Genomic DNA, 26,577 nt, shown 5'->3' on the forward strand with positions numbered 1-26,577 from the left:
TCAAAGCACATTTTTGTTCTGGGTTGAAGTACAATTCCCAATTTAGCAATTTCATAATTTAGTGGTTTCTGCTATATCAGAGCTATTTGAAATCTATCCCTAAAAGGGTATATAATATTCAAGGTGCACATTGGGTCATTCAGAATAACTTCACACACACCCGCTACTGTGTATTTCCAAGTCTAATTCTGTCACTAAACCCATAGCTGTCACCCAGCGCCTAAATACTAGGCCTCAAATTTATATCCTGCTAAATCTCTCGTTACCGCTGTACTGTTGTTGCTTGGAAAGATATTTAGTGTCCGTCAAAGCACATTTTTTGTTCTGGGTTGAAGTACAATTCCCAATTTAGCAATTTCATAATTTAGTGGTTTCTGCTATATCAGAGCTATTTGAAATCTATCCCTAAAAGGGTATATAATATTCAAGGTGCACATTGGGTCATTCAGAATAACTTCACACACACCCGCTACTGTGTATTTCCAAGTCTAATTCTGTCACTAAACCCATACCTGTCACCCAGCGCCTAAATACTAGGCCTCAAATTTATATCCCGCTAAATCTGTCCTTAGTGCTGTAGCTGGGCGAGTTATTTAGTGTCCGTTCAAGCACATTTCTTGTTCTGGGTTGAAATACAATTCCCAATTTAGCAATTTCATAATTTAGTGGTTTCTGCTATATCAGAGCTATTTGAAATCTATCCCTAAAAGGGTATATAATATTCAAGGTGCACATAGGGTCATTCAGAATAACTTCACACACCCGCTACTGTGCATTTCCAAATCTAATTCTGTCACTAAACCCATAGCTGTCACCCAGCGCCTAAATACTAGGCCTCAAATTTATATCCCGCTAAATCTCTCGTTACCGCTGTCCTGTTGTAGCTGGGAAAGTTATTTAGTGTCCGTCAAAGCACATTTTTTGTTCTGGGTTGAAGTACAATTCCCAATTTAGCAATTTCATAATTTAGTGGTTTCTGCTATATCAGAGCTATTTGAAATCTATCCCTAAAAGGGTATATAATATTCAAGGTGCACATTGGGTCATTCAGAATAACTTCACACACACCCGCTACTGTGTATTTCCAAGTCTAATTCTGTCACTAAACCCATAGCTGTCACCCAGCGCCTAAATACTAGGCCTCAAATTTATATCCTGCTAAATCTCTCGTTACCGCTGTACTGTTGTTGCTTGGAAAGATATTTAGTGTCCGTCAAAGCACATTTTTTGTTCTGGGTTGAAGTACAATTCCCAATTTAGCAATTTCATAATTTAGTGGTTTCTGCTATATCAGAGCTATTTGAAATCTATCCCTAAAAGGGTATATAATATTCAAGGTGCACATTGGGTCATTCAGAATAACTTCACACACACCCGCTACTGTGTATTTCCAAGTCTAATTCTGTCACTAAACCCATACCTGTCACCCAGCGCCTAAATACTAGGCCTCAAATTTATATCCTGCTAAATCTCTCGTTACCGCTGTACTGTTGTTGCTTGGAAAGATATTTAGTGTCCGTCAAAGCACATTTTTTGTTCTGGGTTGAAGTACAATTCCCAATTTAGCAATTTCATAATTTAGTGGTTTCTGCTATATCAGAGCTATTTGAAATCTATCCCTAAAAGGGTATATAATATTCAAGGTGCACATAGGGTCATTCAGAATAACTTCACACACACGCTTCTGTGCATTTCCAAGTCTAATTCTGTCACTAAACCCATAGCTGTCACCCAGCGCCTAAATACTAGGCCTCAAATTTATATCCTGCTAAATCTCTCGTTACCGCTGTCCTGTTGTAGCTGGGAAAGTTATTTAGTGTCCGTCAAAGCACATTTTTTGTTCTGGGTTGAAGTACAATTCCCAATTTAGCAATTTCATAATTTAGTGGTTTCTGCTATATCAGAGCTATTTGAAATCTATCCCTAAAAGGGTATATAATATTCAAGGTGCACATTGGGTCATTCAGAATAACTTCACACACACCCGCTACTGTGTATTTTCAAGTCTAATTCTGTCACTAAACCCATACCTGTCACCCAGCGCCTAAATACTAGGCCTCAAATTTATATCCCGCTAAATCTCTCGTTACCGCTGTCCTGTTGTAGCTGGGAAAGTTATTTAGTGTCCGTCAAAGCACATTTTTTGTTCTGGGTTGAAATACAATTCCCAATTTAGCAATTTCATAATTTAGTCGTTTCTGCTATATCAGAGCTATTTGAAATCTATCCCTAAAAGGGTAGATCATATTGAAGGTGCACATAGGGTCATTCAGAATAACTTCACACACACGCTTCTGTGCATTTCCAAGTCTAATTCTGTCACTAAATCCATACCGGTCACCCAGCGCCTAAATACTAGGCCTCAAATTTATATCCCGCTGAATTTGAATACAATACATTGGGCCAAATAATATATTTGTTGTTGTGGTGAACCATAACAATGAGAAAAACATCTAGTAAGGGACGCGGACGTGGACATGGTCGTGGTGGTGTTAGTGGACCCTCTGGTGCTGGGAGAGGACGTGGCCGTTCTGCCACATCCACACGTCCTAGTGTACCAACTACCTCAGGTCCCAGTAGCCGCCAGAATTTACAGCGATATATGGTGGGGCCCAATGCCGTTCTAAGGATGGTAAGGCCTGAGCAGGTACAGGCATTAGTCAATTGGGTGGCCGACAGTGGATCCAGCACGTTCACATTATCTCCCACCCAGTCTTCTGCAGAAAGCGCACAGATGGCGCCTGAAAACCAACCCCATCAGTCTGTCACATCACCCCCATGCATACCAGGGAAACTGTCTCAGCCTCAAGTTATGCAGCAGTCTCTTATGCTGTTTGAAGACTCCGCTGGCAGGGTTTCCCAAGGGCATCCACCTAGCCCTTCCCCAGCGGTGAAAGACATAGAATGCACTGACGCACAACCACTTATGTTTCCTGATGATGAGGACATGGGAATACCACCTCAGCATGTCTCTGATGATGACGAAACACAGGTGCCAACTGCTGCGTCTTTCTGCAGTGTGCAGACTGAACAGGAGGTCAGGGATCAAGACTGGGTGGAAGACGATGCAGGGGACGATGAGGTCCTAGACCCCACATGGAATGAAGGTCGTGCCACTGACTTTCACAGTTCGGAGGAAGAGGCAGTGGTGAGACCGAGCCAACAGCGTAGCAAAAGAGGGAGCAGTGGGCAAAAGCAGAACACCCGCCGCCAAGAGACTCCGCCTGCTACTGACCGCCGCCATCTGGGACCGAGCACCCCAAAGGCAGCTTCAAGGAGTTCCCTGGCATGGCACTTCTTCAAACAATGTGCTGACGACAAGACCCGAGTGGTTTGCACGCTGTGCCATCAGAGCCTGAAGCGAGGCATTAACGTTCTGAACCTGAGCACAACCTGCATGACCAGGCACCTGCATGCAAAGCATGAACTGCAGTGGAGTAAACACCTTAAAACCAAGGAAGTCACTCAGGCTCCCCCTGCTACCTCTTCTGCTGCTGCCGCCTCGGCCTATTCTGCTGCTGCCGCCTCGGCCTCTTCCTCCGCCTCTGGAGGAACGTTGGCACCTGCCGCCCAGCAAACAGGGGATGTACCACCAACACCACCACCACCACCTCCGTCACCAAGCGTCTCAACCATGTCACACGCCAGCGTTCAGCTCTCCATCTCACAAACATTTGATAGAAAGCGTAAATTCCCACCTAGCCACCCTCGATCCCTGGCCCTGAATGCCAGCATTTCTAAACTACTGGCCTATGAAATGCTGTCATTCAGGCTGGTGGACACAGACAGCTTCAAACAGCTCATGTCGCTTGCTGTCCCACAGTATGTTGTTCCCAGCCGGCACTACTTCTCCAAGAGAGCCGTGCCTTCCCTGCACAACCAAGTATCCGATAAAATCAAGTGTGCACTGCGCAACGCCATCTGTGGCAAGGTCCACCTAACCACAGATACGTGGACCAGTAAGCACGGCCAGGGACGCTATATCTCCCTAACTGCACACTGGGTAAATGTAGTGGCAGCTGGGCCCCAGGCGGAGAGCTGTTTGGCGCACGTCCTTCCGCCGCCAAGGATCGCAGGGCAACATTCTTTGCCTCCTGTTGCCACCTCCTCCTTCTCGGCTTCCTCCTCCTCTTCTTCCACCTGCTCATCCAGTCAGCCACACACCTTCACCACCAACTTCAGCACAGCCCGGGGTAAACGTCAGCAGGCCATTCTGAAACTCATATGTTTGGGGGACAGGCCCCACACCGCACAGGAGTTGTGGCGGGGTATTGAACAACAGACCGACGAGTGGTTGCTGCCGGTGAGCCTCAAGCCCGGCCTGGTGGTGTGTGATAATGGGCGAAATCTCGTTGCAGCTCTGGGACTAGCCAATTTGACGCACATCCCTTGCTTGGCGCATGTGCTGAATTTGGTGGTGCAGAAGTTCATTCACAACTACCCCGACATGTCAGAGCTGCTGCATAAAGTGCGGGCCGTCTGTTCGCGCTTCCGGCGTTCACATCCTGCTGCTGCTCGCCTGTCTGCGCTACAGCGTAACTTCGGCCTTCCCGCTCACCGCCTCATATGCGACGTGCCCACCAGGTGGAACTCCACCTTGCACATGCTGGACAGACTGTGCGAGCAGCAGCAGGCCATAGTGGAGTTTCAGCTGCAGCACGCACGGGTCAGTCGCACTACAGAACAGCACCACTTCACCACCAATGACTGGGCCTCCATGCGAGACCTGTGTGCCCTGTTGCGCTGTTTCGAGTACTCCACCAACATGGCCAGTGGCGATGACACCGTTATCAGCGTTACAATACCACTTCTATGTCTCCTTGAGAAAACACTTAGGGCGATGATGGAAGAGGAGGTGGCCCAGGAGGAGGAGGAGGAGGAGGAGGAAGAGGGGTCATTTTTAGCACTTTCAGGCCAGTCTCTTCGAAGTGACTCAGAGGGAGGTTTTTGGCAACAGCAGAGGCCAGGTACAAATGTGGCCAGCCAGGGCCCACTACTGGAGGACGAGGAGGACGAGGATGAGGAGGAGGTGGAGGAGGATGAGGATGAAGCATGGTCACAGCGGGGTGGCACCCAACGCAGCTCGGGTCCATCACTGGTGCGTGGCTGGGGGGAAAGGCAGGACGATGACGATACGCCTCCCACAGAGGACAGCTTGTCCTTATCCCTGGGCAGCCTGGCACACATGAGCGACTACATGCTGCAGTGCCTGCGCAACGACAGCAGAGTTGCCCACATTTTAACCTGTGCGGACTACTGGGTTGCCACCCTGCTGGATCCACGCTACAAAGACAATGTGCCCACCTTACTTCCTGCACTGGAGCGTGATAGGAAGATGCGCGAGTACAAGCGCACGTTGGTAGACGCGCTACTGAGAGCATTCCCAAATGTCACAGGGGAACAAGTGGAAGCCCAAGGCCAAGGCAGAGGAGGAGCAAGAGGTCGCCAAGGCAGCTGTGTCACGGCCAGCTCCTCTGAGGGCAGGGTTAGCATGGCAGAGATGTGGAAAACTTTTGTCAACACGCCACAGCTAACTGCACCACCACCTGATACGCAACGTGTTAGCAGGAGGCAACATTTCACTAACATGGTGGAACAGTACGTGTGCACACCCCTCCACGTACTGACTGATGGTTCGGCCCCATTCAACTTCTGGGTCTCTAAATTGTCCACGTGGCCAGAGCTAGCCTTTTATGCCTTGGAGGTGCTGGCCTGCCCGGCAGCCAGCGTTTTGTCTGAACGTGTATTCAGCACGGCAGGGGGCGTCATTACAGACAAACGCAGCCGCCTGTCTACAGCCAATGTGGACAAGCTGACGTTCATAAAAATGAACCAGGCATGGATCCCACAGGACCTGTCCGTCCCTTGTCCAGATTAGACATTAACTACCTCCCCATAACCATATATTATTGGACTCCAGGGCACTTCCTCATTCAATCCTATTTTTATTTTCATTTTACCATTATATTGCGATGCTACCCAAAGTTGAATGAACCTCTCCTCTGCCTGTGTGCTAGGCCTAAATATATGCCAATGGACTGTTGCAGTGGTGGCTGACATGAAGCCTGATTCTCTGCTATGACATGCAGACTAATTCTCTGCTGACATGAAGCCAGATTGTCTGTTACGGGACCTCTCTCCTCTGCCTGGGTGCTGGGCCTAAATTTATGACAATGGACTGTTGCAGTGGTGGCTGACGTGAAGCCTCATTCTCTGCTATGACATGCAGACTAATTCTCTGCTGTCATGAAGCCAGATTGTCTGTTACGGGACCTCTCTGCTCTGCCTGTGTGCTAGGCCTAAATATATGCCAATGGACTGTTGCAGTGGTGGGTGACGTGAAGCCTGATTCTCTGCTATGATATGAAGACTGATTCTCTGCTGACATGAAGCCAGATTGTCTGTTACGGGACCTTTCTCCTCTGCCTGGGTTCTGGGCCTAAATTTATGAAAATTGACTCTTACAGTGGTGGGTGACGTGAAGCCTGATTCTCTGCTATGATATGAAGACTGATTCTCTGCTGACATGAAGCCAGATTGTCTGTTACGGGACCTTTCTCCTCTGCCTGGGTTCTGGGCCTAAATTTATGAAAATTGACTCTTACAGTGGTGGGTGACGTGAAGCCTGATTCTCTGCTATGATATGAAGACTGATTCTCTGCTGACATGAAGCCAGATTCTCTGTTACGGGACCTCTCTCCTCTGCCTGGGTGCTGGGCCTAAATTTATGACAATGGACTGTTGCAGTGGTGGCTGACGTGAAGCCTGATTCTCTGCTATGACATGCAGACTGATTCTCTGCTGTCATGAAGCCAGATTGTCTGTTACGGGACCTCTCTGCTCTGCCTGTGTGCTAGGCCTAAATATATGCCAATGGACTGTTGCAGTGGTGGGTGACGTGAAGCCTGATTCTCTGCTATGATATGAAGACTGATTCTCTGCTGACATGAAGCCAGATTGTCTGTTACGGGACCTTTCTCCTCTGCCTGGGTTCTGGGCCTAAATTTATGAAAATTGACTCTTACAGTGGTGGGTGACGTGAAGCCTGATTCTCTGCTATGATATGAAGACTGATTCTCTGCTGACATGAAGCCAGATTGTCTGTTACGGGACCTTTCTCCTCTGCCTGGGTTCTGGGCCTAAATTTATGAAAATTGACTCTTACAGTGGTGGGTGACGTGAAGCCTGATTCTCTGCTATGATATGAAGACTGATTCTCTGCTGACATGAAGCCAGATTCTCTGTTACGGGACCTCTCTCCTCTGCCTGGGTGCTGGGCCTAAATTTATGACAATGGACTGTTGCAGTGGTGGCTGACGTGAAGCCTGATTCTCTGCTATGACATGCAGACTGATTCTCTGCTGTCATGAAGCCAGATTGTCTGTTACGGGACCTCTCTGCTCTGCCTGTGTGCTAGGCCTAAATATATGCCAATGGACTGTTGCAGTGGTGGGTGACGTGAAGCCTGATTCTCTGCTATGATATGAAGACTGATTCTCTGCTGACATGAAGCCAGATTGTCTGTTACGGGACCTTTCTCCTCTGCCTGGGTTCTGGGCCTAAATTTATGAAAATTGACTCTTACAGTGGTGGGTGACGTGAAGCCTGATTCTCTGCTATGATATGAAGACTGATTCTCTGCTGACATGAAGCCAGATTGTCTGTTACGGGACCTTTCTCCTCTGCCTGGGTTCTGGGCCTAAATTTATGAAAATTGACTCTTACAGTGGTGGGTGACGTGAAGCCTGAATATCTGCTATGATATGAAGACTGATTCTCTGCTGACATGAAGCCAGATTCTCTGTTACGGGACCTCTCTCCTCTGCCTGGGTGCTGGGCCTAAATTTATGACAATGGACTGTTGCAGTGGTGGCTGACGTGAAGCCTGATTCTCTGCTATGACATGCAGACTGATTCTCTGCTGACATGAAGCCAGATCCTCTGTTACGGGACCTCTCTCCTCTGCCTGTGTGTGTGCTGGGCATAAATATATGCCAATGGACTGTTGCAGTGGTGGCTGACGTGAAGCCTCATTCTCTGCTATGACATGCAGACTGATTCTCTGCTGACATGAAGCCAGATTCTCTGTTACGGGACCTCTCTCCTCTGCCTGTGTGTGTGCTGGGCCTAAATATATGCCAATGGACTGTTGCAGTGGTGGCTGACGTGAAGCCTCATTCTCTGCTATGACATGCAGACTAATTCTCTGCTGACATGAAGACAGATTCTCTGTTACGGGACCTCCCTCCTCTGCCTGGGTGCTGGGCCTAAATATATGCCAATGGACTGTTGCAGTGGTGGCTGACGTGAAGCCTCATTCTCTGCTATGACATGCAGACTAATTCTCTGCTGACATGAAGACAGATTCTCTGTTACGGGACCTCTCTCCTCTGCCTGGGTGCCGGGGCCTAAATATCTGAGAATGGACTGTTCCAGTGGTGGGTGACGGGAAGCCAGATTCTCTGCTATGGAACCTCTCTCCAATTGATTTTGGTTAATTTTTATTTATTTAATTTTTATTTTAATTCATTTCCCTATCCACATTTGTTTGCAGGGGATTTACCTACATGTTGCTGCCTTTTGCAGCCCTCTAGCTCTTTCCTGGGCTGTTTTACAGCCTTTTTAGTGCCGAAAAGTTCGGGTCCCCATTGACTTCAATGGGGTTCGGGTTCGGGACGAAGTTCGGATCGGGTTCGGATCCCGAACCCGAACATTTCCGGGATGTTCGGCCGAACTTCTCGAACCCGAACATCCAGGTGTTCGCTCAACTCTACTCCCGATGCAGAGAACACTCGCTGCTGACTGGAGGACAGGACCTGTAAGACGTCATCACGCTGGAGAGCAGGTCCTGTCCTCCAGTCAGCAGTGAGTGTTCTCTGCATTGGGAGCAAATAGAGGAGGTGAGCTTTTTTTGTTTTTTTTGGGCAGAAGCAGAGAAGGGGGCACTAGTGGGGGCATTATTCTACTTGGGGGGGCACTAATGGGGGCATTATTCTTACTGGGGGCACTAATATGTGCATTATTCTTACTGGGGGCAGTAATATGTGCATTATTCTTACTGGGGGCACTAATGGGGGCATTATTCCTACTGGGGCATTATTCTTACTGGGGGATACTAATGGGGGCACTAATAGGGGCATTATTCTTACTGGGGGTACTAATGGGGGCATTATTCTTGCAGGGATGCACTAATAGGGGCATTATTCTTACTGGGGGTACTAATGGGGGCATTATTCTTACAGGGATGCACTAATTGGGGCATTATTCTTGGGCACACTAATGGGAGCATTATTCTTACTGGGGGCATTATTCTTACTGGGGGTACTAATAGGGGCATTATTCTTACTGGGGGTACTAATAGGGGCATTATTCTTACTGGGGGCATTATTCTTGCTGGGGGTACTAATAGGGGCATTATTCTTACAGGGATGCTCTAATTGGGGCATTATTCTTGGGCGCACTAATGGGAGCATTATTCTTACTGGGGGCACTAATGGGGGCATTATTCTTACTGGGGCACTAATGGGGGCATTACTATTACTGGGGGGCAGTAATGGGGCATTAATATTGCTGGGTGCACTAATGGGGGCATTAATATTATTGGGAGCCACACTATGACTGCGACTTTGGAGTGTGGCTTAACGTGGCTGGTATTTTTTGTTGGGAAAGGTGGCAACCCTAATTGGGTAGTTGGATTTCAGTTGGAGATGTCTCTCCACTGTTTCCTCCCCTCTCCCTATCGAGAACACATGCATGCTCTGCCGAGTCTGCGTGTGTATAGGTGCATAAGTGTATAAGTGCAGAGTCTGCAAATCCTTTGAATGGCATGACCCAAGGCTGTTGCTGTACCCAGCAATTTGTAATACTGGTGTCGTCTTGCATGCCTGAGGGGCTTTGGGCACAAGAGCAGGGGGGCGACTGTACGACCCGGAAGGAACACCCCAAGGTCCAAGTCCTCTGCTGTTGCGATGCTTTACTATCTGAATCGTCTCTTCTTGTGAATGAAGTGTTATTGGAATATTATAAATAATATTATATGAGGCAATCGCTTAAAATGCAATCCCCAAATATCAAATGGCTTCACTCATTAGAAAGATGTTTTGGGACTCTTGCTCCTCTGTGGTGTTCCACGTCCACATAGCTGAAAAGATTTTATGCCTTAATCCCAAACTTGAAATATGGCTAAATAAGGTCAGATGGGGGTCGGCCATACAATGCCCCCTGTGTCCTATGGGGTTAACTAAGAGGATCGGACTGAAAACGGATCATCGTATGGTATGGCTGATATTAGTAAGTCCCTTTGGTCAGACTATTCTTTTTTTTCTCTATGAGATTAGATGGTATTACTAGGTATAATCCACCAGCTGACCAGTGACATCACTCGACCTCTGATCCGGATGGGAATGAAGTGGTCAGATCCATGTGCCTAATGGGAGTTGTAGCCGATTCGAAAAATGCATCTGCGTTTTATGCACAAACAGCGCCACTCTTTTTCCATAGGCTTTGTGGGGTATTGCAGCTCAGCCCTCATTCACTAAAAATCTCTAAAATATTGCAAAACCGAACACAGCCTGTGGACATGAGTGGCGCTGTTTTATTGCAATGCCAATCACAGCCTGAAGATAAGAGTGGCGCTGTTTCCCAACCCGTGACGATCCAGCTACTGCAGAATTACATCTCCCAGTTGCACACTGTCAGAGCATGCTGGGAGCTGTGGTTTTGCAATATGCATTCACATTCATAAGATACAAAGACTTTATATATAGCAGGGTGGTTCTGAAGACGTTTGGAGGGTCCCCATGCTATGGTCTGCAATTCATTCCCTGGTTTAAGGCTCGCCCCCCTAAATTTTAACTTGTCTTCTGTTCTTCTGCAGCTCAGCAGACCACACACCGGGGAGACCAGATTTCAATCACTCCACAAACGACAAATGGTGAGTGCCTATGATAAGAACTGCTGGACAACCCCCCTGGGGGGCCAGTGTCCCAATGAAAGTGCCACTGGGGTCTACATTTTTCTCACTTGATTTCGGTTGAGGGGGCTAAGTGTACAGCAGTAATCTGTAACCTGTGGCTCTCAAGCTACCATGAAACTACAACTCTCATTATGTGCTGGGAGCTGCAGGCCACTGGTCTTGATGGCGCGCTGAGCCAATGACTGCAAAGGGTCTATGGTTCTTTTAAGATGTCAGATGAGAGGAGGCTGTGGCTTAGGTTGTGAGCAGAGATTCCAGAGATCCTGAGCGCTGATGATGGGAGGAGGGTAAGATATGGTGTGCAGCAGGTAGGTGCCATCCGAATTATGGCCATAACAACTGGACCTGCTACTGTTAGAACTAAACCTAGATTACGATAAGGATCTGAGATCCAAGCTCAGGGCAGCTGAACCTCATGGGAGTGGTCTCCAAGGTCCTAAGCCCTGATTGGGGGAGGAAAGGGGACAAATCTTAGAAGACTTGTGCAACAAGTGGGTGGTATCTGTATTACGGCCCCAATAAAACAGACCCTTCACTAAATCTAGGTTATTATAAGGATCATGATGATCTGAGCTTAGGGCAGCTGAATGCCATGGGAAGTGGGTTCCTGAGATCCTGAGTGCTGGTAAAGAGGGCAACACGTGGAAGTGGGTATCATCTGTATTACGTTCGCAACAATTGGACCCTCCAATGTTCTGCAGAACTAAACCCACATCATGGTGATCCAAGCTCAGGGCTGCAGAACCTTGTGGGCGGTCCAGCTGTTCCTTCCGTATTTCAGCCACAGTTTAGTGTCCGTATAAAAACTGGTTCTGTAGAGTAGGAAAACTGACGTCACGTTTCGTATCCATTGTAAACCCATCACTAGATACTATTTTAGGGTCATCAGTGGGGGGTTGGGTCCATGCAAAATTATTGGATCGCTCCTAAATTATAGTAAATGGGGCAACTCCAAACTAAGTCTATTGTACCCATTTGGGGGCTATACATTTGGGGGCAAATGTCGGTGTAAATAGAGTCTCATTGATATACAATGATCCCTCAAGTTACAATATTAATTGTTTCCAGGACGACCATTGTATGTTGAAACCATTGTAACTTGAGGAATCGGTTTCAAAGCCCCAAAATGTCATCCAAGATAGGAGAAAATGAAGATTTAAGAAAAAACTAGCATTTTTAGGCTAGGTCTACACAACGACATTTGTCGCTCGACATTTTGTTGCACCAATGTCGCGCGACAATTTTTATAATGGCAGTCTATGGTGTCGCACTGCAACATGCGACATGCTGCGACTGCGACGCGACAGTCGCAGAAAATCCATTCAAGATGGATTTTTCTGCGACTGTCGCGTCGCAGTCGCAACATATCACATGTTGCAGTGCGACACCATAGACTGCCATTATAAAAATTGTCGCGCGACATTAGTGCAACAAAATGTCGCGCGACAACTGTTGCGCCCTATCTGTTGCGCGAAAAATGTTGTCGTGTAGACCTAGCCTTATTTTCTGGCACTGAGTTCCGTCACAGGGGCTCTAAGGCCTCTTTCACACTTGCGTTGTCCGGATCCGGCGTGTACTCCACTTGCTGGAATTACACGCCGGATCCGGAAAAACGCAAGTGTACTGAAAGCATTTGAAGACGGATCCGTCTTCAAAATGCGTTCAGTGTTACTATGGCACCCAGGACACTATTAAAGTCTTGGTTGCCATAGTAGTAGTGGGGAGTGGGGGAGCGGTATACTTACAGTCCGCGCGGCTCATGGGGCGCTCCAGAGTGACGTCAGAGCGCCCCATGCGCATGGATGACGTGCCATGCGATCACTGCCTGACGTCACTCTGGAGCGCCCCGGGAGCCGCACGGACGGTAAGTATACTGCTCCCCCGCTCCCCGCTACACTTTACCATGGCTGCCAGGACTTTAGCGTCCCGGCAGCCATGGTAACCACTCTAAAAAAAGCTAAACGTCGGATCCGGCAATGCGCCGAAACGACGTTTAGCTTAAGGCCGGATCCGGATCAATGCCTTTCAATGGGCAATCATTCCGGATCCGGCCTTGCGGCAAGTCATCAGGATTTTTGGCCGGAGCAAAAAGCGCAGAATGCTGCGGTATTTTCTCCGGCCAAAAAACGTTCCGTTCCGGAACTGAAGACATCCTGATGCATCCTGAACGGATTTCACTCCATTCAGAATGCATTAGGATAAAACTGATCAGGATTCTTCCGGCATAGAGCCCCGACGACGGAACTCTATGCCGGAAGACAATAACGCAGGTGTGAAAGAGCCCTAAACCGGAAAAGAACTGATCAGTTTTATCCCCATGCATTCTGAATGGAGAGTAATCCGTTCAGGATGCATCAGGATGTCTTCAGTTCAGTCTTTTTGACTGATCAGGCAAAAGATAAAATCGCAGCATGCTACGGTTTTATCTCCGGCCGAAAAAAACTGAAGACTTGCCTGAATGCCTCCATAGGAATGTATTAGTGCCGGATCTGGCATTCAAAATATCGGAATGCCGGATCCGTCTTTCCGGTCTGACCGAAAAAAAGGTGAAAAAAATTAAATGCCAGGTCCGTTTTGCCGGATGACACTGGAAAGACGGATCCAGCATTTCAATGCATTTTTCCTGATCAGTCTTACAAATGCCATCAGTTTGCATACGTTTTGCCGGATCCGGCAGGCAGTTCCGGCGACGGAACTGCTTGCCGGATTCCTCTGCCGCAAGTGTGAAAGAAAGTACCCTAAGCCTGTCTATGGATATTGTCAGTGGGGATATTATGTTGCATTTAATGTTGGGACTGAATAGCCCTAATCATATGAGTAATTCCTGAGCCGGAGAAAACATTTCTGACACTTGAGTTACATTGTATCCTGTAAATCCCTCCATTATAATATCTGCCGTAAATTATATTTCCATTACTTTCTGTCTGTAATTTTCTTCTATTTAAACCCCCTTGTTCTTTCTCCATTCAGTGCTCCTGGAGACAGGAAGCCGTTCTCCCCATTGTATTGTGTGCCTGCGCTATATAAAGGCTTGCAGATAATACCCTTCTTTATTTTACCTTCTTTTAAAGTGGATTCTTTTAGAATTCTTAAAACCTTCATTAACACATTCAATGACAGTCAGAACGTCTCTACGCAGGCTTAAAACCACTGCCAAGTCCTTATCATGTGAGGAAAAAAAGGCAACGGGCAGGAACAGCGCCACCCTTGTCCATTGGCTGTGTCAGGTATTGCAGCTCAACCCCATTCATTTTATTTATTTTTAATACCAGACATGGCCTAAGGACAAGAGTGGCGCTGTTTCTGGAAGAAAACAGCCTTGTTTTTGTAATCTCGTATGCTTCCTTTAAAAATGGTGGGGGAATTTTCAATGAAAGTGTATGGTTAGCCACCCTTTCCCATGAGATTGGAAACCTTTCTTATTTTTGGAGGGGGGGGGGGCGGATCTTATGCTCCCTACAGGTTTTATTTTTTATTTTTTTCCCCCGTAGTCTGTAAAATGAATACCAAGATGATTTTTGACAAGGCACAATTTTTTGGCTGCTCCATCCTGGTGAATTTTCTGATCAATAAAGGAGTGCTCTGCCTGCCCCTAGCTACTGCTTTGTAAGGGAATAGGAGTGACAACCATTTTGGGAAGCATTACATTGGAAGGAAGATGATGGCATCTGAGAACCTCTTCTGTAAATGTGGGCATGCTGGTTATCAGTTGATCACAGTGGGCCTATGAGCTAAAACCCACAGCGATCAGCTGCGATCACATGTGAAAACTGCATTTTTCCCCTGCAGTGGCCACTACAGGTGAGATGCGGTATTACATTATCGCATGGCTCTCATTCCAATCATGTTCGTGCTGAGTCCTCCAGAGCTGGTGATGTTTTTAACAGCAGCTCTCCAGTGTGGCTCATAGACGGACCCCTGACCTGTCTGGGGGTAAGGATGACATTTCATAAAGGGGACGTAATTACCTTTAAAGAGGTTTTATACTGATGACCCATCCTCAGGATAGGTCATCAATAACTGATCAGAGGGGGTCTGACTCCCGGCACCCCCGCCGATCAGCTGATTGAAGAGGCTGCAGCACTCCAGAGAGCGCAGCGGCCCCTTCCTTGGTCAATGACCTCACGTTCATCGGTCACGTGACCTAGGCGCAAATGGGGCCGAGCTGCGATTCCAAGCACAGCCACTATACAATGTACGGCGCTAGAGGGCCACAGCCTCTTATGACGGCTGATCGGCGGTGGTGCCGCCAGGAGTCAGATCCCACCAATAAGATACTGTTAGTATAAAGCACTTGGAAAAAACCATTTAATATAGTACAGTATATAATATAATACTTTTTAATGTCCTGGACATGTAATGAGAGCAGAGGTGCTGGTGCATGTAGGTTAGCGCATCCGGCCGCAGCGCTATCATGGGAGCCGGGGGTCGCTGACGCAAGATATTTTTTTTTAATAAGATTTCTCCATCAGTATTCCTATGAGCTGCTCTGCTGGGCTCCTGGAACCTCTTTACACCTCATCCTGCGCAGCGCTACTTGTCACATTCCTGCGCTCAGGGAAACCAAGGCTTTCAATGGAGGAGTCTTCACGCCTGGTTGCCTTCCAGTCTCCAAAAACCTTTGACTTCTAGACAAGAGAGAGGATTGCATCTTAACAGCGGCCCATTCAGCTCCAGAGAATAGGAATTAAGGGACATTTCTTTTCAAAGCAATTTTAAAACTAAAATCGCCCCTCTCCTCCCCAACGCAGAGCACCCCGCTGATGCGCGAGACGAGCAGGCGTAAAGGGACGTCGTGAACTCTGTGTATTGTGTTATATAGTAACAAGATGTATAATATAGTAAAATACATACAGGGCCGGTTTTAGACAAAATGTGGCCCTGGGAAAAATCTAAAGAGGGGCCCACATCTTGTAGTAATGTGCCAAAAACACAGTCCGACGTCCGACACCCCCGCCGATCAGCTGTTTGAGGAGACGGCGCGTGCTGTTCACTGCTGCTGTCCCATAGACATACAGCAGCAGAGCAGGAAGGGAGACGGCGCGTGCGCACAGCTGATCGTCAGGGGTGCCGGGTGTCAGACCCCCGCCGATCTAATATTGATAGGTCATCAATATGAAAAAACCCGGAGAACCTCTTGAAGCTACCCCCAATACTGTGCCTGTTTGTGCTCCCCCCATGTCCACAAACACTATACTATACACCCAGACTGCCCTCATTAGCAATGGTGCCCCCAATAGTGATCATACTCCCCAAGATAGCCCCCATTAGTAGCAATGCCCTCCATATTGCGTCAAATAATAATAACGCCCCTACAGTACTCTAGTAGTAATAATATAACCATAATGCTCCCAGTGGCTCTAATGTCCCCCTGTAGTGTCCCCCACTAGTTCCAATATATAATGCTTCCCCCATAGTGCCAGTATATATATAATGTACCCCGTAGTGCCAGTATGTATAATGCTCCTCCATTCCTCCCCAGTAGTGCGAGGTATATATAATGATCTCCTTCCCCCATCCCTGGTGCAGTGTGGACATTAAATATAAAAAAATAAAATAGCGCCTCCCTCCCGTCCCCCCGCCGCTGTGTGCGATGCAGACCACAGTTTTATCAGTGGCTTGTGTTGCTGCGTCCTGATGTATGCGGTCCCAATGACATCACCACTCCTGCTCCGGGTCTCAAGTGATGACGTCATCAGGCGAGACCCAGAGCAGGAGTTTGCAGTGATGTCATTGCGGCTTCTTGCTCTGTTCTAATGCGTCACATGCTTGAGGCCGAGCGACCTGAGGCTTGTGAAGTTGGACCGCTAGGAGTGCGCCCCCCTTTATGGGTAGCGAAGTTGCGCCCTACGCGGATGACTACCCTCCCCTCTGCATCGTCCCGGCCCTAAGGCCTCATGCACACGGCCGTTCCGTGCACTGGGGACCGCAATTTGCACGGGCGGCCGGGACGTATTGAGACCCATTCAACTTGAATGGGTCCGTGATCCAATCCGCACCACAAAAACATGTTCTATATTTTTGTGGTGTGGAGGCACGTACAGAAAAACCACGGAAACACTCTGTAGTGCTTCCGTGGGGTTCCGTGCCTCCGCTCCACACCGCAGCTCCGGATTGTAGGACCCATTCAAGTGAAGAAGGCCTAATTCAAAGCAGATTACTGCAGGAGGTATAACAGAAGAGGACTATAACTCCCAACATGTCTAAGCCATTATTATTTAATATCATGAAAATTACAGGGGGATGTATAAGAGGATGGGACTACAACTCACAGCATGTCCAAGCCGTTATTATGTAATATTAGAGTACATTACATGAGGAGGTAAACGAGAAGACTACAAGTCCCAGCATGTCAAAGCAGTTATTATGTAATATCAGAGTACATCATAAGAGGAGGTATACAACTCCCAGCATATCCAGGGTGTTGTAATGTACCCTGATATGATATAATAATGGCCTGGACATGCTGGAAGTTGTAGTCCTCTCCTCATACCTCCTCTTGTAATGTACTCTGATATTACATAACAGGAGGTATGATTGGAGAGGACTACAACTCCCAGCATTTCCCTGGCACTTACATTGAATCCATACTTCTTCACATGCATGGCTGGTCTTCTTCATTACTTTACTGCACTGCTGAGCTCCGCCTCCTGTTCTGGTCACATGATGGTGAAGTCATCGCAGGTCCTTCTTCCCCTCTTCTCTGCTGAGCTCCGCCTCCTGCATCTGACATTATGGCAGGTCCTGTCAGCTCTAGGGTAATGATTTCTCTTATATGTGAGGGAGGAGACCGTACACTGTATTGTAAAGTGCAGCTGTTCATCTGTCCGCCTGTTTGCTTCCTCAGTCGTTCAGCTGAACAGCAGCACTGAAGCAGGGGGGCCCCTTAGACAATAGGGGCCCTGGGCAATTGCCTAGTTTGCCCCCCCCAACGCCGGCCCTGAATACATACATAGATATGGCGGGTCATGGATGAGACCAGTAACTGAAATCATCCCCCTCTATCACCCTGTGCTGTGATCTGTCTGGTTGGATTTAGTGCTGTTTCCTGCTGAGACAAGCGGTGACAGAGGTGTATGGCGGATGCTGATCTCCCAATAGGGGAATCAGGCGTGAAGGTGGATGACATTTTTGATAAAATGTGAATATTCCCAGTAGCGAATGTTGTCTCTAATGTAGCCTCCTGGAGTAAATTTTTAAAAGGGCATGTCCACATTGCAACCTTGTATGTGGACATGTGATTTGTTCTATGTGAAAAGTTGATTACCTTTGTAAAACTACATTACATTACTTATCCTGTACTGATCCTGAGTTACATCCTGTATTATACTCCAGAGCTGCACTCACTATTCTGCTGGTGCAGTCACTGTGTACATACATTACTTATCCTGTACTGATCCTGAGTTACATCCAGTATTATACTCCAGAGCTGCACTCACTATTCTGCTGGTGGAGTCACTGTGTACATACATTACTTATCCTGTACTGATCCTGAGTTACATCCTGTATTATACTCCAGAGCTGCACTCACTATTCTGCTGGTGGAGTCACTGTGTACATACATTACTTATCCTGTACTGATCCTGAGTTACATCCTGTATTACACTCCAGAGCTGCACTCACTATTCTGCTGGTGGAGTCACTGTGTACATACATTACTTATCCTGTACTGATCCTGAGTTACATCCAGTATTATACTCCAGAGCTGCACTCACTATTCTGCTGGTGGAGTCACTGTGTACATACATTACTTATCCTGTACTGATCCTGAGCTACATCCAGTATTATACTCCAGAGCTGCACTCACTATTCTGCTGGTGGAGTCACTGTGTACATACATTACATTACTTATCCTGTACTGATCCTCAGTTACATCCTGTATTTTACTCCAGAGCTGCACTTCCAATTCTGCTGGTGCAGTCACTGTGTACATACATTACATTACTTATCCTGTACTGATCCTGAGTTGCAGCCTGTAATATACTCCAGAGCTGCACTCACTATTCTGCTGGTAAAGTCACTGTGTACGTACATTACTGGAGTATAATACAAGATGTAACTCAGAGAAATCATTATCCTAGTGCTGACAGGACCTGCCATAATGTACGTACACAGTGACTGCACCAGCAGAATAGTGAGTGCAGCTCTGGAGTATAATACAGGATGTAACTTAGGATCAGTACAGGATAAGTAATGTATGTACACAGTGACTGCACCAGCAGAATAGTGAGTGCAGCTCTGGAGTATAATACAGGATGTAACGCAGGATCAGTACAGGATAAGTAATGTATGTACACAGTGACTGCACCAGCAGAATAGTGAGTGCAGCTCTGGAGTATAATACAGGATGTAACTCAGGATCAGTACAGGATAAGTAATGTATGTACACAGTGACTGCACCAGCAGAATAGTGAGTGCAGCTCTGGAGTATAATACAGGATGTAACTCAGGATCAGTACAGGATAAGTAATGTAATGTATGTACATAGTGACTCCACCATCCGAATAGTGAGTGCAGCTCTGCAGTATGATATAGGATATAACTCAGGATCAGTACAGGTCGAGCATAAGTGCTGGTTTTCAGATGCACAAAAATTGTTCCATGCAATTGTTTTGTCCGGCTAAAAGCCGGCATTTTGCCGGAAAGCAACCGATTGGTTCCGGCGGTGCTGGATCCAGTGAACTCCAGCAGGCTGTTCTGCAACGGGCGCCCCCCCCAGGGCCCTCTATAACGCGTCCCAGGTGTAGGAGATGTTGTGGCCTAAAATGTCTCTTTGTGTGTCATGGTGCTCCTACCTGGATACGGCTGGACCCCAGGCTTTGGCTCCGAAGCAATAAAAAGGGGGAATAATTGAGGGATTTGAAAGAACTTGAGTCCAGACCTTGAGATGAAGTTCAATGGCAGCTTTACTTGAATAAACGTTTCTCCAAACAGTTTCAGGCTTTGTCTTGGTTCCAGCAGGCTTTAGCATTAAACTGACAGGCAAACTCAACACTGCTACACCTGTTTCTCTCTGACTCTGCTGTACTGACAGGCTGGCTGTATCTAGGTTATGCCAGGGAACTTTCCTCCTGGCTCCTGAGGCTTCAATCTTTGGCCTCCATGGCCAGCAGAGCTTAAGGTATGCCCCTGCACACCCTTCCCCTGTCTAGGGAAGACCTAAACTGGAACTAACTGGTCCCCACCCTTCCTGCAGGAAGTAGGACTAGCCCACTCCTCTCCAGAGGGGGAGTTAGAATGGAATGGAAGGTTCCATTCTATCTAAGATAGCTCTGCCGTGTTTGCTGCCACCTACTGGTGAACCAGGCACATTACGTGAACAGTTACATAACATTTGAAATGCACAGGGTGGAGGACCTGGAATAAATGCATAAGATGACATGAGGTTAGACCAATAAAGACAGTAGGAAGGTGCAGAAGTGGTAACACCACTCTGGGGTGTTATAGTTCTCTGTGAACCTCCCCTTATCTGGCAGAGAGTGAGCAGGAAAGTATGGTCTCGGGTCTCGGCTCTGCCACAGCCTTTCAAAGAGATTCTCTTCGCCGCGGTTTGTAATCTTATGTTTAAACATCAGACAGCTATTCCCTAATGAGACATCTTTACAAGCAGAGAGAGGAGATGCATTACTGTCTCCCAGCTAAAGTGCCTGCAGTCTCAATATTTATGGGTGACTGTGATTCCAGCGAGCAGTTTACTTTTATGTAGAAGGTGCCCTCTGCTAGTGATTACTGCCGCTAGTGAGAATTACAGTCTGGAGCGGAGCTTGCGTTTCCGTGCGGCAGGGCTGAGCTGTAATTCATGGGACCCAACAGAAACAATCACAAAACGGGCCTACAACAGCCTTAAATAGAGTCTGTACAGGCGGCTTCCTTTGTGATATTAAATAGGGGTTCTGCGTTGCTATTTTCTAATATGTCTTGGATATGGCGGGGGTCACCACAAAGGAGTAGCTTCTGAAGAGGTATTTTGTCCTGCTGGGGCCTTATTTTGCGCCGCGCTGTGGTTCTTGATGCTGCTGGGTCCGTTTATTGTCTTTCACTGAGGTATTTGGCTCTGCTAGGTATTTGGCTCTGCTAGGGAGCCAACAATACCATAATGTGCCGCAATATGGTATTGTTGGCTCCGCCTTCTGTCAATTTGGACCCACATACAACATTGGGCAACTTTTCATTTTTTTTTTTTTCCAGGTCCGCTTTAAATTTCCGCCCCTGTCGGATTGTATTGTAAACAGTAAGGATCTGGCGGTATGTGGCAGTATATTTTATGCACTTATATAGCGCTGACATATTCCGCAGCGCTTTACAGACATTATCATCACATTGTCCCCAATGGGGCTCACAATCTAAGGTCCCTTTATCAGTAAAACCGGAGGAAACACAGGGAGAACATGCAAACTCCATGCAGACGTTGTCCTTGGTCAGATTCGCACCCAGGACACCAGAAAAAAAAAAAAAGCTGCAGTTCTCCAATATAAAAAAATTCATGTTACTTTATAGCTCTTAAGAGATGGAAAAGTTTAAATGGAACTGAAGGACAAACAATCGCTGCCAACAATTTCCATAAGTGCTTGGAAACGAGAGAGACCAGGGCTGGGCACCAATAGACTGGCTGAAGCTGGCACCAAGGGAGGCATTCAGAAAGTGTTACCTGATGCTACCATATCTTATCACCTGCAGGTGCAGCACCCCGGAATAGGATACTTGCAAACAGTTTTATATTGCATAATGGTATTTAATATCATTTGATATGTTAATGCCTTGTAATGTACTAGCATATCCCTGTATGGATCATTTAGGGTTAATAATCGTGACTTTGCCCCTGTAGGAAGCTAAGAGATGGACTTAGGTCTGCCCCTAGCTCAGTCGGTAGTGTGTAAGTGGAGGAAGTGAGAGGAAGCTACATGTGCTCACTCTTCACAAGACTTGGACTGAACTTCTAGAATCAGAGAGAAAGCCATCTCTACTTCACAGTGCTCCAGGGATAGAGAAAGGAAAGAACTAGACGGTCCAGAATGTGCAAGGCCGAGCACTGGAGTCAGTCAGTAAGGTATTTGCTGTTTAGGGCTGAGACTTTACTGCAGTGAGAGGGTCATTGCTAATACGCTCTTCACACTTGGACATGGTCTGGCCCACTGTATGCTAATCCTGTATCTATTCAGCCACCATTGTAAGAATAATATTGCCAGCCTTAGATTCTGCAGAGACACTGGGAATGAGTACTACAATCCCATACTGGCCTATATCCAAACATTGCTATCTGGCAAGATTTGCACTGTGATTTTTTTTAAATTGTTGGATGTACTTCAACTCACATTCTACCCCTTAGGCCTCTTTAGCACGGGCATCATGGTTTTGGGCCGGATAAGATGCGGGTGCGTGGTGGGAAAATGCATGATTTTTTTCGCGCCAGTGCAAAACATTTTAATACGTTTCACACGCGCGTGAGAAAAATCGGCACGTTTGGTACCCAAACCCGAACTTCTTCACAGAATTTTGGGTTAGGTGTTGTGTAGATTGTATTATTTTCCCTTATAACATGGTTATAAGGGAAAATAATAGTTTTCTTAATACAGAATGCATAGTACAATGGCGCTGGAGGGGTTAAAAAAAAATTATGATAATTTAACTCGCCTTAATCCACTTGTTCGCGCAGCCCGGCTTCTCTTCTTTCTTCTTTCTTCAGGACCTGGGTAAAGGACCTTTGATGACATCACTGCGCTCATCACATGGTCCATAACATGATCCATCACCATGGTGATGGATCATGTGACGGACCATGTGATGAGCTCAGTGACGTCACCACAGGTCCTTTTCCTACTGCACAGCAAAGATAAAGACAGAAGAGAAGCCGGGCTGCGCGAGCAAGTGAATAAGGTAAGTTAAATTATTTTTTATTTATTTTTAACCCCTTCAGCCCTATTGTACTAACCACTTTATAAGGGAAAATAATAATGATCGGGTCCCCATCCCGATCGTCTCCTAGCAACTGTGCTTGAAAATCGCACCGCATCTGCACTTGCCTGCGGATGCTTGAGATTTTCACGCAGCCCATTCACTTCTAGGGGGCCTGCGTTTCGTGAAAAATGCACAAAGTAGAGCTTGCTGCGATTTTCACGCAACGCACAAGTGATGCGTGAAAATCACAGCTCATGTGCACAGCCCCATAGAAATGAATGGGTCCGGATTCAGTGCGGGTGCAATGCGTTCACCTCATGCATTGCACCCGCGCGGAAATCTCGCCCGTGTGAAAGAGTAAAGAGAGACATTTTTTACATCTGGCCTGGTTACTGACTCCAGCACCATTCGCTGGCCACAGCACCTACATCTCCTGCCTTGCACCAAACCCACAACACTGAGGTAACCCCAACTACCATGAGCCCCAATATCAGGGTGTGTCCCAACAGAAGAAAGGGTGCACTCTCCTGTTAGGGGGCATCGGGGTGAAGATTGCCACTGTGAATAATTATTGCAGCCAGAGCCACTACCACTCCCATCCTCTGCTGTCGGGGCTTGCAGCCCAGGGATGTACGGAGGCAGTCATATACTGTTTATGGCATCCTGTATTCCTTGCATTGCTTGTCATCACAGCCATAAATTGCTTTACGTCTCCGAATTGCAGAACCACAATGTGGATTAGAAAAATTTGGAAACTATTGAGGCTTAGAGCGACCCTCTAGTCCAAACCAAAAATGTGACTATACCTGAAACACATAGTCAGGTCATCATACCTGGTGCCGTCTGCTCCTCCTATGCTGTCTCTATTCTTGTTCCCTATTGAAATGCTTTCAAGATAGGCCACCACCATCTCAGATTCCCCAAGCAGAGCGACTCCCCCCCCCCTCCTCCCATTGCCTTTGGATGGGGTACCAGCGATCAGGTAGGTGCTGTGTCTATTCGAGAGCTGAGGAAGTCTGAGACGGTGGTGGCCATCTTGAACAGGATTCCTATGGGATACCAGGTATGCTTACTGTACATGTCCTGCAGAGTCCAATTTTAATTTTTGGAGGAGAGGGTTGCTTTTAAGGTATATACCCATCTCATTAATTAATGGCATATTTTGACTGGTGAGGGTCCAACCTCTTGGACGTCCACCACTGAGAATGAAGGGTAGATGCCTTCAGCAATGCTCCCGGCCTCTCGGTCTGCCCCATCTACTTGAATGGACTGGTGCTCCGATCCCCCACACAGAAGGTGGACAGGTTCTACGTTGCTGTACTGCGGCTCCTCCGTTCTCAGAATCGGTGGTGGCCCCAGAGGTCAGACCCACCACGATAAAGTGATTACTTGTCCTAGCAATATAGCATCACTTTATGAGATGGGAATACCCCATGCCCACCCCCTTTTCCGTGTCGGTCTTTACTGTCATTCTTTCATTCTATTTAAAGATTATGGCTAGGACAGAGTAAAAATAAATTACAGAAGACATAGCTTGTGATTCTGCCTGTTTGTGGGGACTTCCAGACCACGGTTGGCAGGGCACCGTGCCGCACAAGACTCCTGATGTCCAGGTGCAGACACAGATGTCATGGGTGCAGCAGAATTTCGGGCAAACATTCATGACTTAATTTATATTAATATTTGTCACGGGCTATAAAAAGGGATAATCTCTTTCTAAAAGGATGTGACATTTCCAGCTTAAAGCGACACTTAGTAAATGTGTATTAGAATAAGTGGATTACTTTGGGAGGGATGAACGTCGTCCTCTTCGCGACGCCCCAGGATAAGTGTAACTCCTACATAATTCAGAGGATTGCTTTGCGTAATTAAAGGAACATTTCATTCTATGTGGTTTTTCCACCCTTCCCATAAACAGCATGAATATTTAAGGTGCAGTCAGGGATATGGACATAATGCATGGGATTAACCCCATCAGCGCCTAAGAGCCTAGTAAAAGTGCAATATTACTGGAATTTTTCTCAGAAACGTATGCCATTAATACAGTATGTCTGTGGCATGTCTTCAGGAAATTGTTAGGACAAGTAAGACTAGGTCGATAGATCAGTGAATGGCATGAATAGCAATTCCCTGCTGCGTTCAGATTGCAGTTGTAAGCTCAATATATAATCAATATGCAACGGTGACTGTTGGAAAAGTCCTTTAAGACCAGTCTTGAGAACTGACCGGGGGTCCCATCTGTTGTGAGCCGTTTGCAATCAAGGAGATGATCAAAAGTCAAAGAAATCAAGCTGTCCCCTCCTGAATTTCTTCCCTGCTGTCTTGATTAAGAGCCCAAGGAACGTCCTTAGCAGCCTTGCCGAAATCTCATGTAGGTGTAATTGTATTGTACTTCTGGCGCCTGCACAGTGAAACGCCAGAGACTTGCCCTGGCCTCAGCAGTGTTCTGCACATGCGCCATAGGCTGGGAGAACGTCAAAGAAGATCGATTTCAACAGAGTTCCTGCCGACATTCCCTGCCCTCAGGGGCAGTTTTCATCTCAATCTCCTTTACTGCAAATGGCGCAAGCAAGCATTAAAACTTCTTTTGGCAAAATGTGTTAAGGACGCGGTTGTAGATCCGCTGTGCAATTGAACAGTTTTGGAAGTTGTCCTGGCAGCCACTTGGTCTTCACGGGAGTAACACCAGACTGCTACCATCTGGAGTAGTCTCTGTTCAGTGATTACTGACCAACGGGGATCAAAAGACATTGGCGCAGAACAGTGAGGGGTCAGGTAAAACCGTAGTCGGGGACTAGCAGAGGTCGGTGCAGTAACAATACATACAATCTGGAAACAGACCATAGGTCAGGCCAGGAAGCATAGGTTCAAGTATAGGAATCAGGCAGAAGTCAGATCAGGCAACAGAGAGTCAAAATCCAGTAGTCAGGCCGAGGTCAAACGCAAATAGTCAGATGGAAGGCAGCACAGCTCTCTAGGGTCTAGTGGACTAACCTATTGCTTAAGCACCTTTTTCAGGGGAAGATGCCTTAAATATACAATGGCTCTTGCCATAGGCTGGAGAAAATTAAAGTGATTGTCTCATTTTGCCGTTACTGAGGTGAGATGGGACTAAGCCCTGACCACCAGGTGGCTGGGAAATAGCGCAGCGGGCCAGTGCTCTGCTGTTTCAGTATCTCCAATTGTAGCTCCGGCCTGCTGCGTAGTTTTCCGTCCACCTAGTGTTTGGGGCTTATTCCCATGTTGCCTTTATAACGGTGAGATGACGCACCCCTTTTAAGTTGCTCACGCACTGGGCCTTTACGGGCTGGAGGAAGCATGCGCTTTCCTTTGGGCAGCGAAAGGCATAGCAAGAAAGAGGCAGGTTGTGCCCACCAGGAAGGATGGGCTCGGATCACCAGGCAAATCACTCAAGAGGGCAAGTGAGCTCTCCGGTGCCCGTGTCCATGGGAGGAGGGAGATGACAGGGGGGGCATGGACCACTAATCAGTCATTTGCTTGGAATACAAAGTAATGGTAGCAGTTTTGGGGGTAAAATGCGTCTGACTGTCACCGCCAGCTCTCTGAGAAGGTCTGGCAGACGTTCTTCTGTACCTCTTGCATGATGTTCTTTGTTGTGGTTTCACTTTGTCATCTCCTTTCCTTCTCCCAGCTGTCACCTATTCACACTAATTGCCTCCCTTTATATTTCCTCCCATACTGCCTCA

The 26,577-nt window shown here is 47.2% G+C and overlaps 1 protein-coding gene across 1 annotated transcript in view; it reads left to right on the forward strand.

The window, feature by feature from the left end:
* The first annotated feature begins 10,874 nt into the window (after nt 1-10,874).
* The window catches only part of PLXNB1 (plexin B1), a 91,614-nt gene continuing 75,911 nt past the window's right edge, over nt 10,875-26,577 (forward strand). The window contains exon 1 of the mRNA XM_044301313.1: nt 10,875-10,933. The gene's annotated coding sequence lies outside the window, so the exon portion shown is untranslated. The remainder of the gene's footprint in view (nt 10,934-26,577) is intronic.

This window comes from Bufo gargarizans, chromosome 7, assembly GCF_014858855.1.
Source record: "Bufo gargarizans isolate SCDJY-AF-19 chromosome 7, ASM1485885v1, whole genome shotgun sequence".
NCBI lineage: Eukaryota > Metazoa > Chordata > Amphibia > Anura > Bufonidae > Bufo > Bufo gargarizans.